Genomic DNA, 18,877 nt, shown 5'->3' with positions numbered 1-18,877 from the left:
TGTTGTTGTTTAGTCACTAGGTCATGTCTGACTCTTTTTGACCCTATGGACGGTAGCCTGCCAGGCTCCTCTGTCCATGGGATTCTCCAGGCAAGAATACTGGAGTGGGTTGCCATGCCCTCTTCCAGGGGATTTTCTCGACCCAGGGATCAAGCTTACTCTCTTGGGGCTCTGCATTTCAGGCAGATTCTTTACCACTGAGCCACCAGGGAAACCCTAAGACCCAGTTCAGCCAAATAAATAAATAAAACTAAATATTTTTTTTAAAAAAAGAAGCCAAAGAGAAACTGTATGGTATGGTATTTTGAGAGGCAGCCTGGTATTCCAGAAAGAGCATAAACACTGAAGTCAGGGAGATGTGGATTCAAATCTATAGCCAAATAGTCAAGGCATTAAGAAGTAGTATCCCCAGTGGAGACACAGACATAGAGAACAGACACAGGGCACAGTGGGGGAAGGAGAGGGTGGGATGAATTGAGAGAGTAGCACGGAAACATATACCTTGCTAATGCTGCTGCTGTTAAGTCACTTCAGTCGTGTCCGACTCTGTGCAACCCCATAGACAGCAGCCCACCAGGCTCCTCTGTCCCTGGGATTCTCCAGGCAAGAATACTGGAGTGGGTTGCCATTTCCTTCTCCAATGCATGCATGCATGCATGCTAAGTCACTTCAGTCGTATCCGACTCTGTGCAACCCGATGGACAGCAGCCCACCAGGCACTTCTGTCCACGGGATTCTCTAGGCAAGAATACTGGAGTGGGTTGCCATTTTCCTTCTCCAAACCATATACCTTACCATACATAAAACACAATAGCCAATGGGAATTTGCTGTATGATGCTGGGAGCTCAAACCCAGTGCTCTGTGACAACCTAGAGGGGTTGGAGGTGGGAGGGAAGTTCAAGAGGGGGGGACATATGTATGCATATGACTGATTCACATTGATGTATGGCAGAAACTAACATGATATTGTAAAGCAGTTATCCTCCAATTAAAAATAAAACACACAAAGAAGTGCTATTCCTTTAGATATGGGCTAGTAGTGGTTCTTTATAGTGGGGACTTAAAAAACCAGCTACCATATAGCAGTCCTGCTGATTCTGCAGTGTTCTTTCTTTAGATCAGAATTGGATTAATATGTACACATTCTTCATTCTGGAGAAGTTTTGTGAAAAATTTAAATAGCGTATATTCCCATGGGAGAGTATATGGATGAAATAGGGTCCAACTGTAATCCTAAGGTTTTTTTACACTCACTGAAAGGAACATTCTGATTTTGTCTATGCACTTCCTAAGTAAATTCATTTCCCCATTCAAGCTATGAGAAAATGTCATCAAATAGTCAATGCTAATGCTTTTTGCATGCTCATTGAAATATATTCACTTTTAGCACTCCGCTTACTATATTTTGAGCAATTTCATGGATTCTAAAACTTGAAGATCTTATTTTAAACACTTATGATTACAAAACAATTTAGGTTCATTGCAAAAAAAAAATAGGAAAATACATAACCAAAGAAGAAAATGAAAATGATCTATTCTCTAGACCTAAGAATTAGTAAAATTTTTATATTTCCTTCAAATGTTTTTTGTTTACTTTCTATGTGTGATCTGGAGGAGGTTACTGAAGGCAAAGTACTTACGCTCTGTATCTCAGTTTCCTAACCTTAACCACTTTATTACGTTCTTGTGAGGATTAAATGGGTAAACCGCTTTCAGGACAGTGTCTGGCACAAAAGAAAGAAAGTGAAAGTTACCCAGGCGTGTCTGACTCTTTGTGAGTGGACCATATAGTCCATGGAATTCTCCAGACCAGAACATTGGAGTGGATAACTGTTCCCTTCTCCAAGGGATCTTCCCAACCCAGGGATCGAACCCAGTGTTCCCGCTTGCAGGTGGATTCTTTACCACAGCCACCAGGGAAGCCCAAGAATACTGGAGTGGGTGGCCTATCCCTTCTCCAGCAGATCCTCCCAACCCAGGAATCAAACAGGGGATTCCTGCATTGCGGGTGGATTTGTTACCAGCTGAGCTACAGGGAAGCAAGATTGTATTAACTATTAGCAATTATTATAATTAGATATAAATATTTGTACTCTCTAAAACTGGATTAAAACAATGTTATAACTTGTATTCTGCTTTCTTTTAAAACATATTACTTTGATGGTACTTTCCCATTTCATTCAGTTTTTTTCCTTATGTGAGTATTTTTTAAAGCCTCATTGATAAGGTTATTGCTCCAGATAGAAGCAGAATCCTCTTCTTAGAAGAATGGAGGTTCTTATGGAGGGCACAATTCATCAGTATCCAACTGAGACTGTACTCATTTAAAAGTAAAACAAAACAAAACAAAACAATATCATTTAAAAAACTGAAAATAGCACAACATTCAGAGGTTATTAGTGTTCATTAAAATTTCAGTAATTTTAGTTTAGTCATTAATAGAAGGCATTCAATAAGCAGTTGCTGGTTAGCTGATTAAGTGATTGTTTAGATTAAAAAGTTGATTAAAATTCTATGGGGTCACAGAGCTTCTCTGGGTTTAATACAAGATATTCAGTCACAAATTTACCATTTGAAAGAGGGCTTAAATTCACCATTAAAGAAATTATTGAAGACAAGAACTGTATCTTATTCATCTAGTTGTTGTTATGCTTAAATAGTACTAAGGGCTCGATGAATGTGGAATCAAACTCCGCAGAAAGAATTAAATATTAGATAACTAGTTATCTAAGTTAGGTTCTATAACTAATTTAAAAAATAGGTAAGTGAATAAATACAAATTAATGCTACAATTTGGTTAATTGTGGGTTCTATCCCACTGTCCCTCAACGCTTTATCATCTGCAAGTATACTAAAAACTGCTATATGAAATTGGAATAGAAAAGTCAATGCCCCACTTTTCAAAATATATAAACATATTGAGATCTTATAATCCCCAAGTCTCCAAATAATTATTGAACATGTCTAAGATTTGCAATCATTGTCCTATGCTTTTTTTTTCCTGGCCATGCCCCACTGTGTGTGGGATCTTAGTTCCCCAACCAAGGATTGAACCCAAGCCCTTGGCAGTGAAAGCACAAAGTCTTAACCATTGGACCACCAGGGAATTACCCTCTAAATTTTTCTATGGGGTTGTTTGGCTTTCACAGTTATGTTTTTTAGTGATTGCATAATAACCGTCACGTAGATTAGACTCTTAACTACCACATTCCTCTATTGTTGACATTTAAATAGCTTCCGGTTTTTCATTTTCAGGGAACTGGTGAATGTATTTAGGCATGATTTTGTGGTAAACCATCAGATGTGGCATTTTAGGGTCAAAAAGGCTCTGAAGATTTTGCAGCTCTTGGTACATACTGCCAAAATGCTTTTCCCCCAAATTATATTAATTTACAGTGTCACCAGTTAAAAATAATTCTCCATGCACATACCTGAATTCATTGTTTTAAATATGATCTTGGCCTAATTTCCCTGCCACATAGAAAACTACCAATTTATTTACAGCATTCCTTCTTCTATGCATATTCATTTACCCTAGAATACATACTAATAGAATTTTGATATATTTTTAAGTGGCACTATGACTCTTTTCCACAACCTCTTGACAGTTTTTTATTTTAGGGTTTCTACAATTACAATAACTGCTTATTGATTAATTTTCAGCACTAAGTTACCATTCTGAATTTAGGTCAACATTATTTTACGTTGAATGTATCATAAGTGTTGCAAAGTTTAAGTTTATAGAAAGGACAAGAATTTTGCAGACTTGTACTTACTTAAAAATGTTTCTGAAACTGGGAAGAACGTGTCCTTCTGATGGCAAAAATCTCAGCTAAAAGAACTTGCTGCCTTGGCTAATTCCTAACTGTTAGGAAACTTATATTTCCAAAGGCCTCTATCAGAAGAGCCTAATAAGTAATTTTCAAAAAATAGCATAAATTGACTGCCACTTGTAAACATCATTTCCTTCTTTTTCCCGATTAAAAATACTTTAACAATAACATCAGGTTTTATGTATACAGACTTTGGAATTTTTGGAACATTTTCACATGTATTATTTTCATTTCATCCTTAACACAACTCTGGCAAGTATGTATGTAGATAGATATCATTCCTGTGGTTTGCATGTGGGAAAACTAATGTTTTTAGCCACCATTTCCCCAAAATAAACATGAACATGTCTAAGATTTGGAATCATTGTCCTATGCTTTTTTTTTGGCCATGACCCATTGCGTGTGGAAATCTTAGTTCCCCAACCAGGGATTGAACCCAGGCCCTTGGCAGTGAAGCATGGAATCCGGGTATGGTTTAAGACTGAAATCCAGCTTTAACTCTTGGCCAGGAATTTTCCATTTTACTGTAATGAAATGAGATGGTATTACACACCTGAACCCCTCTCCCCTGACTACATATGTACATTTTTCTTAAGTACTGAGATTGTTATGTTGTCTGAAAATATGATTATCCTGTTGATGTTCAAAGAGTAAAGCCACATCTCCATTTAGATTGCCTTCTCTGAATGAATCATCTCACATACCCCAGGAAGAAATGGCTCTTTTACCAGGAAACTAGAACTGTGCAGGAGTTCTCTAGAAAAGTACTCAAGTCTTGTCTAGAACTGTAGGAGCAGCCATGCTGGGTGGCGGGCTTAAATGATATGTCCCCAATACAAAGGGAGACAAGAAGGCAAAGATGGAAAAATTACGCAAGATCCCTTTATTTCTGGATTCCCTTGGGTCTGCTGCAAATGTTTGCCATGTCTGCAGCAAATCAGATTACCTCCTGTGCTTTGCACACTAGAAAACACCTAATCACAAGAAAATTATGGGGCTTCCTCCTGGAGCATCTATCTTTGCTGAAGAATTTTGAGGATAAAACACTAAATAAATTCGATATAGACTTCACAATTTAGGGGGGAAATGCATCAAGATGATTTTTTAAGGAAAAATATGAAAGTTTGACAATTTTAGAATGAAATGGACCACTTTGGGCTGCTTCTTCAGACCACTGGAGACTATGAACTCTCTGCTACCCTTGTGTCTATGCAACAGATAATGTTTTAAGAAATACAGTATGACAGGCATTTTCCTTCATAATACCCTGGCATTTAAAATAAAGTCCTGTTTGAACATAAACCAGACTTGTTTCAGTTACAAGTAATCAATGGACTGACCATGTGGGCTAAAGATCCTAAAAAGTTGGTATATTTCAGAGAAATTTAGTTACTGCTATCACTTACAGTGGGAAAATTGTAGGGTTTTTATTTTATTTTTAGTAAGGAAAATGGCATTTTTTTATGCAAGCTTTCTTTCTTTTATTGAATTTACCATAAACTGAGTTGGAGGAGGAATCTGTTAGATGGAGCTTATCTGTAAAACCATTTGGGCCTGCTGTTTTCTTTATGGGAACATATGTAACCACAGTTTTCACTTCTTTAATTGGTTACAGGAATATTTAAGCTTTCTATTGAATATATTCATTAATCTAAGTTCTCAAAATTGGCATATTGGTCTTAATGGTATTCTTTTCTTGTCTTCTTAGAACTTTATCTGTAATTATGCTTTTCTGGAGAATGTTAAAACTGGCTTCCAATGAATTGTTCCTCCCTGTGTCCACTCTCCTTTGAACATGACTTTTCTACCCTTCCCATAAGATTGAACCTCCTTGAATCTGGGCTGGCCTTGTGACTTTGCTTTGACCAGTAGAATAAGGTAGAAGTGGCATTCTTGGACTTCAAAACCTAGATCTTAAGAGGTCTTCTACATTTGCTGAGAAGGAATTCAGCTGCCATGTACAGAAGTCCAAAATTGTCTGCTGGAGAAAGAGACCAAATGAAGAATGTGCTGGAGAATAAGAGACTAACCATGTAGAAAGAGTGGCTCCAGCTGATGGTCAGCAACAAGACCCCCACACAGGTGGGCAAGACCATCTTGAAGCCTCTTGCTCTATTAGGAAAGCAAGATGAGAGAATGAAAAGAGAGACTCTATCCATCCTTGCCAGCACCTAACCAAGCCATCCCAGCTGTAACCACAGACATGAAGCAAAGATGAACTTTCCCATGAATATCTGCTGGAATTCCTGATCCATGGGATCAAGAACAAGTAATATGGTTGTCATTGTATGCTACATATTTAAGGACAATTTGTTACACAGTAATAGATAATGTGTATCCTCATTCATGATAATATTTTTCTTTTTGAATTAGTTTTGCTAGAGTTTTATCTATTTTAATTTTTAAAAAGAATTAAGTTTTAACTTGGTTGATTTTAGACAGTAAAGAATCTGCCTCCAATGCAGGAGACCTGAGTTCAACCCCTGGGTCAGGAAGCTCCCCTAGAGAAAGCAATGGCGACCCACTCCAGTATTCTTGCCTGGAGAATCTCATGGACAGAGGCTACAGTCCATGGGGTCACAAAGAGTTGGACAAGACTGAGTGACTAACACTTTTGCTTTTTTTATGCGTGTCTCAACGCTGCTCTAGCTTGGTGAACAGAATCTTTTATTAGTCCACCATGATCTTCTCCATTCTTAACAATGTACCAGCTTTCTACTGGTTAGTTTTTGCATGACATAGTATATGTGGTGGCGGCGGCGGCAGTGTTTTGCTTTATATGTCATAATGTACTAAAATGTTTTAGTTTTAAACTCCGAAATATGACCCAAGGTTTTTGCAGGGGGATCTTTTCCACAAACAGCCATACATACGAATTTTATTTATATGTGATATTGGACAATGTATTTAAAAAGTTAGAAAAGATTGGAGATACCACACACAAATTAGTTCAAGATGAATCACAGATCTAAGCATCAGAGCTAAAACTATCAAGTTTTGAGAAGAAAACATAGGATAAAACTTTATGACCTTGTGTTAGGCAAACAGTTCTCAGAGAGGAAACAAAGCATTAAAGATAAAATAAAAAATTTATAAATTAGTACTTCATAAAATTTAAACCCTCTACTCACCAATGACACTAAGAAAATGCAAAGGCAACCAATAGAGCCAGGTTTCCTACTGTAAGGGTGGGAGATTACAGATAAGCAAGGGGAGGAGGCTAGAATGATCCATGTGGTGATGGATTAGAGTTGGAGACATCAGCATGAACTCATGATTAGCTTAATATATACAGATGTTTACATGTAGAAATACTTACAGATACATATATACATATGTTAGTCTAGACAGGTATATTCCTTCATTCTATCACCTGAGAAACTCCCTAGTAGCAAAGAGTATACCTACTGCCCAGATCTTGGTTTCTAGTACAATGCTCCAGTCAGAGGAAACAGTGTTCCTTAGAGAAATGGTTGATTCCAGCAGTGGGCAAGGAATATATAAGATGAACGTGGAGCATCTTATGGGCTTCCCAGTTGGCTCAGTGGTAAAGAATCCACCTGCCAATGCAAGAGATACAGGTTCAATCCCTGGGTCGGGAACATCCCCTGGAGAAGGAAATAGCAACCCACTCTAGTATTTTTGCCTGGAAAATCCCATGGACAGAGGAGCCTGATGAGCTACCGTCCACAAGAGTTGCACAGAGTCAGACATGACTGAGTGACTGAGTACACGTGCACAGGGCATCTTCTGGAGTCAGAAAGTAAAGTAATACTAAAACAAACAAAAACAGACAAACAACAGACAAAAACCCTCAACGATGGGGACATGTTCCAAGTGATGGAGGACCAAACTGAAAAGGCTACCAATGGCTGAAATTATAACAATGTGAGCAACAAAATAAAGTATATAACCCAAAGCATAAAATAAATGACCACAAGCTCTAAGGTAAATGATTGCCTAAACAAATAATCGGAGAGAAGAGACAAATTTCCCATGTAGAACAGTTTCAAACAATTTATGTTCATAGTTTGTACTCAAGAAGCATAACTTCCCAGTCCTTAAGTGTGGTCTGTTCATACTTCCTTCCAAGGAGTATAATATGGAAAGGGGGAAAGAGAGTAACTTTACACTGGAGAAATCTGACAAGCACTACCTCAACCAAATAATCAAGGTTAACATTAACAGTAATAAGTCATGTAGATACTATATACTCGCTGTGATATGATGTGAAAGGTACTTCACCTCTATGGTACTTTTCCCAAAGCCATAATCCCAGTCTAAGTATAGGAAAAACATCATACAAATTCCTATTAAGGGTCATTCTACAAAATATCTGACCAGTACTCCTCAAGATTGTCAAGGTTACCAAAAATAAGGAAAAGTGTGAGAAGCTGTTATAGTCTAAGAAGTCTAATGCAACGTGATGACCAAATGTAATATGGTATCTTGGAACAGAAAAAGACCAATGGATAAAAACTAAGGATAGCTGAATAAAATATGGATTTTAGTTAACAGACTTTAGTTAATAATAATATATCAGTATCATTTCATTAATTGTAACAAATATATCATACTAGTATAATAGGGAGAAATGGATATGGGGCATATGAGAACTCATCTTACTATCTTTGTAATTTTTCTGTTAATATAAAGCTATTCTAAAATTAAAGGTTTGTTATTTTAAAAGGTTAACCTTTTAAAAAAAGGGGAAATTATTTAAAATACATATATCTGAAAAAAGACTTGGACTCAGAATAGATAAAACTTCTATAATTGAATACTAAAAAGACAATTAAATTTTAAAAGATATTCCTCAATTTTAAAAAATAGGCAAAAGACTTGAATAGGAATTTCAAAAAACAAGATACAAAAGTACTCAATAAGCACATGAAAAAATGCTCATCATCATTAGTTATTGGGGAACTACAAAATGAGAATGAGATACCATTTTATACCCACTAGAAGGGTTAAAATTAAAAAGCGATAATTCAAAATGTTGGCAAGCATGTGGAACAATGGGAGCTCTTAAACATCATTAGTGAGAGTGTAAAATGGTACAGAGGAACCAGAGATCAAATTGCCAACATCTGCTGGATCATGGAAAAAGCAAGAGAGTTCCAGAAAAACAACTATTTCTGCTTTATTGACTATGCCAAAGCCTTTGACTGTGTGGATCACAATAAACTGTGGAAAATTCTGAAAGATATGGGAATACCAGACCACTTGACCTGCCTCTTGAGAAATTTGTATGCAGGTCAGGAAGCAACAGTTAGAACTGGACATGGAACAACAGACTGGTTCCAAATAGGAAAAGGAGTTCGTCAAGGCTCTATATTGTCACCCTGCTTATTTAACTTCTATGCAGAGTACATCATGAGAAACACTGGGCTGGAAGAAGCACAAACTGGAATCAAGATTGCCAGGAGAAATATCAATCACCTCAGATATGCAGATGACACCACCCTTATGGCAGAAAGTGAAGAGGAACTCAAAAGCATCTTGATGAAAGTGAAAGTGGAGAGTGAAAAAGTCGGCTTAAAGCTCAACATTCAGAAAACGAAGATCATGGCATCCGGTCCCATCACTTCATGGGAAATAGATGGGGAAACAGTGGAAACAGTGTCAGACTTTATTTTTCTGGGCTCCAAAATCACTACAGATGGTGACTGCAGCCATGAAATTAAAAGACGCTAACTCCTTGGAAGGAAAGTTATGACCAGCCTAGACAACATATTCAAAAGCAGATACATTACTTTGCCAAAAAAGGTCTGTCTAGTCAAGGCTATGGTTTTTCCAGTGGTCATGTATGGATGTGAGAGTTCGACTGGAAAGAAAGGTGAGTGCCTAAGAATTGATGCTTTTGAACTGTGGTGTTGGAGAAGACTCTTGAGAGTCCCTTGGACTGCAAGGAGATCCAACCAGTCCATTCTAAAGGAGATCAGTCCTGGGTGTTCATTGGAAGGACTGATGCTAAAGCTGAAACTCCAGTACTTTGGCTACCTCATGCGAAGAGTTGACTCATTGGAAAAGACTCTGATGCTGGGAGGGATTGGGAGCAGGAGTGGATTACAACCACTTTTGAAGACGGCTTGGCAATTTTTTATAAAGTTAAGCATACCCAGAATGACCCAGAAACAGCACATCTATATTTCCCCAAGAGAAATAAAACATATTCACAGACAGACTTGTACAAGACTGTTTATAGAAACTTTATTCATAATTAAAAGGTAGTCAAAGCAAACTTAAAAAAGAAAAATAAAGCTGGAGGCATCACACTCCTAAACCTGAAATTATACTACAAAGTTACAGTAATCAAAATAGTATGGTACTAGCACAAAAATAGATACATAGATCAATGGAACAGAATAGAGAGCCCAGAAACAAATCCATGTTTATATGGCCAGTTAATTTATAAGGGAGGCAAGAATGGGGAGTGTAGAACAATAATGGGGAAATGATAGTCTCAATAAACAGTGTTGGGAAAAGTGGACAACCTCTTGCAAAAAAATGCAATTGGGCCACTTTCTTACACCATATAAGAAAATAAACTCAGAATAGGACTCACCTGGTGGTACAGTGGTTAAGATTCTGTGCTTCCAACCCAGGGGGTACAGGTTCTATTCCTGGTCAGGGAGCTAAGATTCCACATGCCACACGGTGTGGCCAAAACATAGAAATAAATAAATAAACTCAGAATGGATTAAAGATTTCAATGTAAAACCTGAAACCACAAAACTCCTAGAAGAAAACACAGATAGTAACCTTTTTGACTTTCTTCTTAGCAATGTTTTTTGAATATGTCTTCTCAGGCAAGGTAATAAAAACAAAAATAAATAAAGGGGACCTCATCAAACTAAAAATCTGCAGAGTGAAAGAAACCAACAAAACAAAATGGCAACCTAATGAATGGGAGAAGATACTTGCAAAAGATAAACCAAAATGGGATTGATAGCCAAAATATATAAAGGAATCACAACTCAACATCAAAAAAAACAAATAACCTGATTAAACAAGAAGATATGAATAGATATTTTCCCAAAGAAGACATACAGATGACCAATAGGCACATGAAAAGGTGTTTAGCACCCCCATCATCTGGGACATACAAATCAAAAGCACAGAGAACTACATCCTTACACCTGTTGGAATGGCTATTATCAAAAGTATAAGAAATAACAAGTGTTGGCAAGTATGTAGAGAATAGGGACCCCTTTTGCATCGTTAGTTGAAATGTAAATTATTGTAGTCACTATGGAAAATTGTACAGTTTCCTCAAAAAACTAAAAATAGACTACCATATGATCTCACAATTTCACTTCTGGGTATTCATTTGAAGAAAATGAAAACATAATTTGAAATGATAGGTATGCCTATGTTTGCTGTTGTTAGTCACTAAATCATGTCTGACTCCTTGCAATCCCATGGACTGTAGTCTGTCAGGCTCCTCTTTCCATGGGATTTTTCCAGGCAAGAATACTGGAGCGGGTTGCCATTTCCTTCTCCAGGGATCTTCCTGACCCAGGGATGGAACCCGTATCTCCTGATTGGCAGGTGGATACTTCACCACTGAGCCACCAGGGAAGCCCTACCACTATGTCCACTGCAATATGTAGCTAATTTATAATAGCCAAGATATGGAAGCAACCTAAATGTCCATTGATGGTTGAGTGGGTATAGTAAGGTGTGGTATACATATGTACAATGGAATATTACTCAACCATTAAAAAGGAATGAAATCTTGCCATTTGTGGCAACATGGATGGACAATATGCCAAGTTAAATTAATCAGACAGGAAAACAAATAACATACAATTTCATTTATATGTGTAATCTAAAAAAACAAAACAAGTGAATAAACAAAACAGAAACAGACTCATAAATACAGAGAACAAACTGTTGGTTGTTAGGAGAGGGAGTAGGGGGAATGGACCACATTGGTGAAAGGGATTAAGAGGTACAAATTTTCAACTATAAAACAAACATCACAGACTATAGTAAATAATAACAATGTTGTATGGTGATTGATGGTAGCTGGATTTATTGTAGTGATCATTCCATAATGTATAAAACATTGAGTCACTATGCTGTACACTTGAAACTATGTTAATTATAACTCAGTATTTTTAAAAATTCCACGTTTATATTTCTCTAAGATAAATAAAGCATGCCCACAAAAAGACTTGTACAAGATTGTTTACAGCCACTTTATTCATAATAGCTGAAAACTGGAACAATCCAAATATCCATCAACAGGAGAATGGATGGCAAATTATTCAATGGAACACTTCAGTTTAGTTCAGTCACTCAGTCATGTCCAACTCTTTGTGACCCCACTGACTGCTGCACTCCAGGCCTCCCCATCCATCACCAACTCCTGGAGTTTACTCAAATTTATGTCCATTACGTTGGTGATGCCATCCAACCACCTCATCCTCTGTCATCCCCTTCTCTTCCCGCCTTTACTCTTTCCCAGCATCAGGGTCTTTTCAAATGAGTCAGCTCTTCGCATCAGGTGGCCAAAGTATTGGAGCTTCAGCTTCAGTATCAGTCCTTCCAATGGATATTCAGGGCTGATTTCCTTTAGGATGGCCTGGTTGGATCTCCTTGAAGTCTAAGGGACTCTCAAGCCTTCTCTGACACCACAGTTCAAAAGCATCAATTCTTCGGCGCTCAGCTTTCTTTAGAGTCCAACTTTCTCATCCATACATGACTACTGGAAAAACAATAGCTTTGACTAGATGGACCTTTGTTGGCAAAGTAATGTCTCTGCTTTTGAATATGCTGTCTAGGTTGGTCATATCTTTTCTTCCAAGGAGCAAGCATCTTTTAATTTCATGGCTGTAGTCACCATCTGCAGTGATTTTGGAGACCCCCCCCCCAAATAAAATCTGTCACTGTTTCCACAGTTTCCCCATCTATTTGCCATGAAGTGATTTGAAGAAAGTAGGGAAAACCACTAGACCATTCAGATATGACCTAAATCAAATCCCTTATGATTATACAGTGGAAGTGAGAAATAGATTTAAGGGCCTAGATCTGATAGATAGAGTGCCTGATGAACTATGGAATGAGGTTCGTGACATTGTACAGGACACAGGGATCAAGACCATCCCCATGGAAAAGAAATGCAAAAAAGCAAAATGGCTGTCTGGGGAGGCCTTACAAATAGCTGTGAAAAGAAGAGAAGTGAAAAGCAAAGGGAAAAAGGGAAGATATACACATCTGAATGCAGAGTTCCAAAGAACAGCAAGAAGAGATAAGAAAGCCTTCTTCAGTGATCAATGCAAAGAAATAGAGGAAAACAACAGAATGGGAAAGACTAGGGATCTCTTCAAGAAAATCAGAGATACCAAAGGAACATTTCATGCAGAGATGGGCTCGATAAAGGACAGAAATGGTATGGACCTAACAGAAGCAGAAGATATTAAGAAGAAATGGCAAGAATACACAGAAGAACTGTACAAAAAAGATCTTCACGACCCAGATAATCACAATGGTGTGATCACTGACCTAGAGCCAGACATCCTGGAATGTGAAGTCCAGTGGGCCTTAGAAAGCATCACTACGAACAAAGCTAGTGGAGGTGATGGTATTCCAGTTGAGCTATTCCAAATCCTGAAAGATGATACTGTGAAAGTGCTACACTCAATATGCCAGCAAATTTGGAAAACTCAGCAGTGGCCACAGGACTGGAAAAGGTCAGTTTTCATTCCAATCCCAAAGAAAGGCAATGCCAAAGAATGCTCAAACTACCGCACAATTGCACTCATCTCACACGCTAGTAAAGAAATGCTCAAAAGTCTCCAAGCCAGGCTTCAGCAATATGTGAACCGTGAACTTCCTGATGTTCAAGCTGGTTTTAGAAAAGGCAGAGGAACCAGAGATCAAATTGCCAACATCCGCTGGATCATAGAAAAAGCAAGAGAGTTCCAGAAAAACATCTATTTCTGCTTTATTGACTATGCCAAAGCCTTTGACTGTGTGGATCACAATAAACTGTGGAAAATTCTGAAAGAGAGGGGAATACCAGACCACCTGATCTGCCTCTTGAGAAATTTGTATGCAGTTCAGGAAGCAACAGTTAGAAGTGGACATGGAACAACAGACTGGTTCCAAATAGGAAAAGGAGTTCGTCAAGGCCGTATCTTGTCACCCTGTTTATTTAACTTATATGCAGAGTACATCAAACGCTGGAGTGGAAGAAACACAAGCTGGAATCAAGATTGCCGGGAGAAATATCAATCACCTCAGATATGCAGATGACACCACCCTTATGCAAAAAGTGAAGAGGAACTAAAAAGCCTCTTGATGAAAGTGAAAGTGGAAAGTGAAAAAGTCGGCTTAAAGCTCAACATTCAGAAAACGAAGATCATGGCATCCGGTCCCATCACTTCATGGGAAATAGATGGGGAAACAGTGGAAACAGTGTCAGACTTTATTTTTTGGGGCTCCAAAATCACTACAGATGGTGACTGCAACCATGAAATTCAAAGACGCTTACTCCTTGGAAGGAAAGTTATGACCAACCTAGATAGCATATTCAAAAGCAGAGACATTATTTTGCCAACAAAGGTCCATCTAGTCAAGGCTATGGTTTTTCATGTGATCATGTACGGATGTGAGAGTTGGACTGTGAAGAAGGCTGAGCGCTGAAGAATTGATGCTTTTGAACTGTGGTGTTGGAGAAGACTCTTGAGAGTCCCTTGGACTGCAAGGAGATCTAACCAGTCCATCCTAAAGGAGATCAGTCCTGGGTGTTCATTGGAAGGACTGATATTGAAGCTGAAACTCCAATACTTTGGCTACCTGATGCGAAGAGCTGACTCATTTGAAAAGACTCTGATGCTGGGAAAGACTGAGGGCAGGAGGAGAAAGGGACGACAGAGGATGAGATGGTTGGATGGCATCACTGACTCAGTGGACATGAGTTTGGGTAAACTCTGGGAGTTGTTGATGGACAGGGAGGACTGGTGTGCTGTGGTTCATGTGGTTGCAAAGAGTCAGCCATGACTGAGGAACTGAAATGATACTGATACTGAGATGAGTGCAATTGTGCGGTAGTTTGAGCATTTTTTGGCATTGCCTTTCTTTGGGATTGGAATGAAAACTGACCTTTTCCAGTCCTGTGGCCACTGCTGAGTTTTCCAAATTAGCTGGCAGACTGGGTGCACCACTTGCACAGCATCATCTTTTAGGTTTTGAAATAGCTCAATTGGAATTCCATCATATCACTAGTTTGTTCCTAGTGATGCTTCCTAAGGCCCACTTGACTTCACATTCCAGGACGTCTGGCTCTAGGTGAGTGATCATACCATCGTATTCAGCAATAAAAACAACAGGGCTGATTCATGCAAAGGTAAGGATGGATCTTGCAAACAATACACTGAGAGAAAGGCAAACAGGAGAGTACCCACCACTCCTATTTTTAAAGTGACAGAAATCAAAAGAGTGAGCACCTAAACGCTGGGAGATTTAGAATGGGGCTTGAGGAACTCAAAGGTTATGAAAATGCTCTCATATCCTGACTGGGTGGTGGTTACACAGTTGATTACATTTAGCAAAACTCATCAGATTATACACTCAAAAAACCTATGCTTCTGAATGTAATTACTTTATATCTATTTTTTAATGTAGACGAGAAAAAAAAAGACAAGTAACAAGTAATAAAACTAATAATGATTTAACGAGCAATTTGGTGCGATAATAAAACTTCCTTTAAAACTTTAAGCGAAGAAAATATTTCATTAAGTTCAGCTGATTTATGTAATTAAACAAGGACATTAAAAAGTCCTGCAAATAAAAAACAACAACAAAAAGCCCTGCAAACTCTGACGCCCCTCTCCTTCATCCTGTCCTTTCTCTGGTACCAGCGAGGGCCAGGTAGCTGCCGAGCGGACGCAAACGTAGCCCACGGTCAACCACCGGCCACTCCCGCTCCTAGCCGGCCCAGACCTCCCACCGCTCCGCCCTTCGTCAATATAGCATCCCGGACACGCCCAAAGAGCCCGCTCACACCTACCCTTTGAATGGTCCGTTAACCTTTCAATCAATTCAAATACAGCAAGGAGCGAGCTAATAGCGCGCCTCGTCGAGGGGAAGAGGCGGGCACTTTTACCGGAAGTGTTGGTTAAAATACCTCCAATCAGCGGCTCTGTGCGGGAAGTTTGAATTTTGTCGATTCTTGCTGTAGACGTTCCTTCTTCGGAGGCGCGGTGGTCTTCCAGGACCAGAGAGTTCCTTTTGGTTTGGTTGAAGTTTAACGCTAGAAACTGCCTCAGGTAGGTAGTTGCTGGGTAGCTGGAGGAGGACACGGTTCGCTTCTTTCTAGAAGTTATAAAAGGGTCCGAGGACTGGCGGCAACGCTCTGAACTTCGCCTGGGGGAGGCTTCTTCTAGGACCGCATTACCTCGCCTTCCGGAAGCTGTTGACTCAGTCCTCCGGAAGAGTAAATATTTTTTGAGAAGACCTGTGTAGCAGCAGCATTTCGCCACCGGGGTGTAATTGGCATTTGGCCCCAACTATATTCCAGTAGCTCCTTACAGATTATATGACAACTAAAAACGCTTGGGTTGACAATCCCTAGGCAAGCAAGACTAAGTAAGGCATTCTAGACTTTCAGGCTGGAAGAAACTCCAGTCAAGGGTAGAGGACTTAAATGTGTGTGAAGAGCCGGGCTGCGGGGCTGGGGATTTCAGCTCCACTACCTTTTAACAGTGCTTATGTGGGCAGTTAATTTACCTCATCTGTATAAGGGTAGTTATACTACCTTTTAGGATTTAGATGATAATAAAATATGCCTTCAGTGTTAGCCCTTTCTCGCTTTGCTGTGTACAATACAGTGCTATGCCGTATTTTAAATAACTAATACATAATTTTAATTTTTTCTTTAATAACTGCTTAATATTGTTGCAGGAAAAGCCAATTTTGACTCCAGGTTGGAACTGTTTCTTTGACTTGCTTTTCCGTTGCTTTTGTTATTATATATAATCATACAGAATGGCCTGCCTCAGAGAATCCTACCCCTCTGCTTGACTTTTAAACTAAAATGCCTTTGTTCAGAACCCTAGACATCAGTGTGCCATCTTCTTGGTCAGCTCTGGGGAATAAAGTCCTTGCCTCTACACTTCATCTCCCCTTCATTGGCCTGCTGTGCAGCAAGGAGAGCAAGTGTTCCACAGTATTTGTGAGAAGTGGTAAATCAAATAGTAGAGGAGAGTTCTTGATAAAAAGCACAGTTCTTTATCACTTCCTCTGGACCCTTAAAGGAGAATGTTTTTAGCATTCAGTTCAGTCGCTCAGTCCTGTCGGACTCTTTGTGACCCCATGGACTGCATCTTGTGAGGCTTTTGTGTCCATCACCAACTCCTGGAGCTTGCTCAAACTCATGTCCATCGAGTTGGTGATACTGTCCAACCATCTCATCCTCTGTCGTTTGCTTCTCCTGCCTTCAATCTTTCCCAGCATCAGGGTGTTTTCTAATGAGTCATTCAGGTCAGATGAATTCTCATATTTTATACTCTGTTGATTGCTTGAAATAGCATTTTAATTTGCCTCACTTCTTATGCAGATTTTTATGTGCAGTTTTCTAGGGTACTTTCTTTGTTATTCTTGTTGTTGAAGAGCACTGTGTGCTTATATATTTTTAAAATTCCTAGTGACAGACGTTCCATCCTTCCCTCCCCCCGCTTTCTTTTAAGTTGGCAAGACTCTTTGGAGAATTGATCCTTTTTCTCCAGTTTGGCTTAGTTGTTCTCTCCACTAGTTGTTTAGGTGAGGCTCTTAGATTTTCCAGTTTCCTTTATTCTCTTCCTCAGTTGGAGCCTGGTAGGCTACAGTTGATGGGGTCTCAAAAAGTCTGACAGGACTGAGTGACTTCATTTTCACTTTCATTTGGATCCACAGTTTCTTAGAACCCATGACATCATTTTTCTTGTTCTCTCTTGTTTTACTTCAATACATTCTCAGGGATCTTTCTAAGAAAAGAGTATATGCCAAATAAACTATATGACTTCTTGTATGGCTAAAAGAATTTTATTCTGTCTCACCAAAGCAAGCATATGGTTATCCTTCTACATCATTATGGTACTTCTGGAAACCCTTTTTTCTCAATCTCATATTTGACTGCCTATTTATCTTCTCTAACTATATAATACACATCCTTTGGGTGTTTTTTTTTTTTTTTTTTTTTTGTCTTCTGGGTTGAGAAAAAGTGCCAGGCAGCCTGCATTCATCATCAGATCAGATCAGATCAGTCGTTTAGTCGTGTCCAACTCTTTGTGACCCCATGAATCGCAGCACGCCAGGCCTCCCTGTCCATCACCATCTCCTGGAGTTCACTCAGACTCACATCCATCGAGTTGATGATGCCATCCAGCCATCTCATCCTCTGTCGTCCCCTTCTCCTCTTGCCCCCAATCCCTCCCAGCATCAGGGTCTTCTCCAGTGAGTCAACTCTTCGCATGAGGTGGCCAAAGTACTGGAGTTTCAGCTTTAGCATCATTCCTTCCAAAGAAATCCCAGGGCTAATCTTCAGAATGGACTGGTTGGATCTCCTTGCAGTCCAAGGGACTCTCAAGAGTCTTCTCCAACACCACAGTTCAAAAGCATCAATTCTTGGGCACTCACCTTTCTTTACAGTCGAACTCTCACATCCATACATGACCACTGGAAAAACCATAGCCTTGACTAGACGGACCTTTGTTGGCAAAGTAATGTCTCTGCTTTTGAATATGCTATCTAGGTTGGTCATAACTTTCCTTCCAAGGAGTAAGCGTCTTTGAATTTCATGGCTGCAGTCACCATCTGCAGTGATTTTGGAGCCCAAAAAATAAAGTCTGACACTGTTTCCACTGTTTCCCCATCTATTTCCCATGAAGTGATGGGACCAGATGCCATGATCTTCGTTTTCTGAATGTTGAGCTTTAAGCCAACTTTTTCACTCTCCACTTTCACTTTCATCAAGAGGCTTTTTAATTCCTCTTCACTTTCTGCCATAAGGGTGGTGTCATCTGCATATCTGAGGTGATTGATATTTCTCCCG

At 39.2% G+C, this 18,877-nt stretch overlaps 1 protein-coding gene across 4 annotated transcripts in view; it reads left to right on the top strand.

The window, feature by feature from the left end:
* Window positions 1–15,940: 15,940 nt before the first annotated feature.
* Window positions 15,941–18,877, top strand: part of DLGAP5 (DLG associated protein 5) — a 45,697-nt gene continuing 42,760 nt past the window's right edge. Inside the window, exon 1 of one of the 4 annotated variants that reach the window (XM_027554169.1) lies at window positions 15,941–16,115. The gene's annotated coding sequence lies outside the window, so the exon portion shown is untranslated. The remainder of the gene's footprint in view (window positions 16,116–18,877) is intronic. The other 3 variants (XM_027554168.1, XM_027554170.1, XM_027554167.1) reach the window with 3 other exon arrangements.

This window comes from Bos indicus x Bos taurus, chromosome 10 (assembly GCF_003369695.1).
Source record: "Bos indicus x Bos taurus breed Angus x Brahman F1 hybrid chromosome 10, Bos_hybrid_MaternalHap_v2.0, whole genome shotgun sequence".
Classification (NCBI taxonomy): domain Eukaryota; kingdom Metazoa; phylum Chordata; class Mammalia; order Artiodactyla; family Bovidae; genus Bos; species Bos indicus x Bos taurus.
This window is presented reverse-complemented; position numbering and strand designations above follow the sequence as displayed.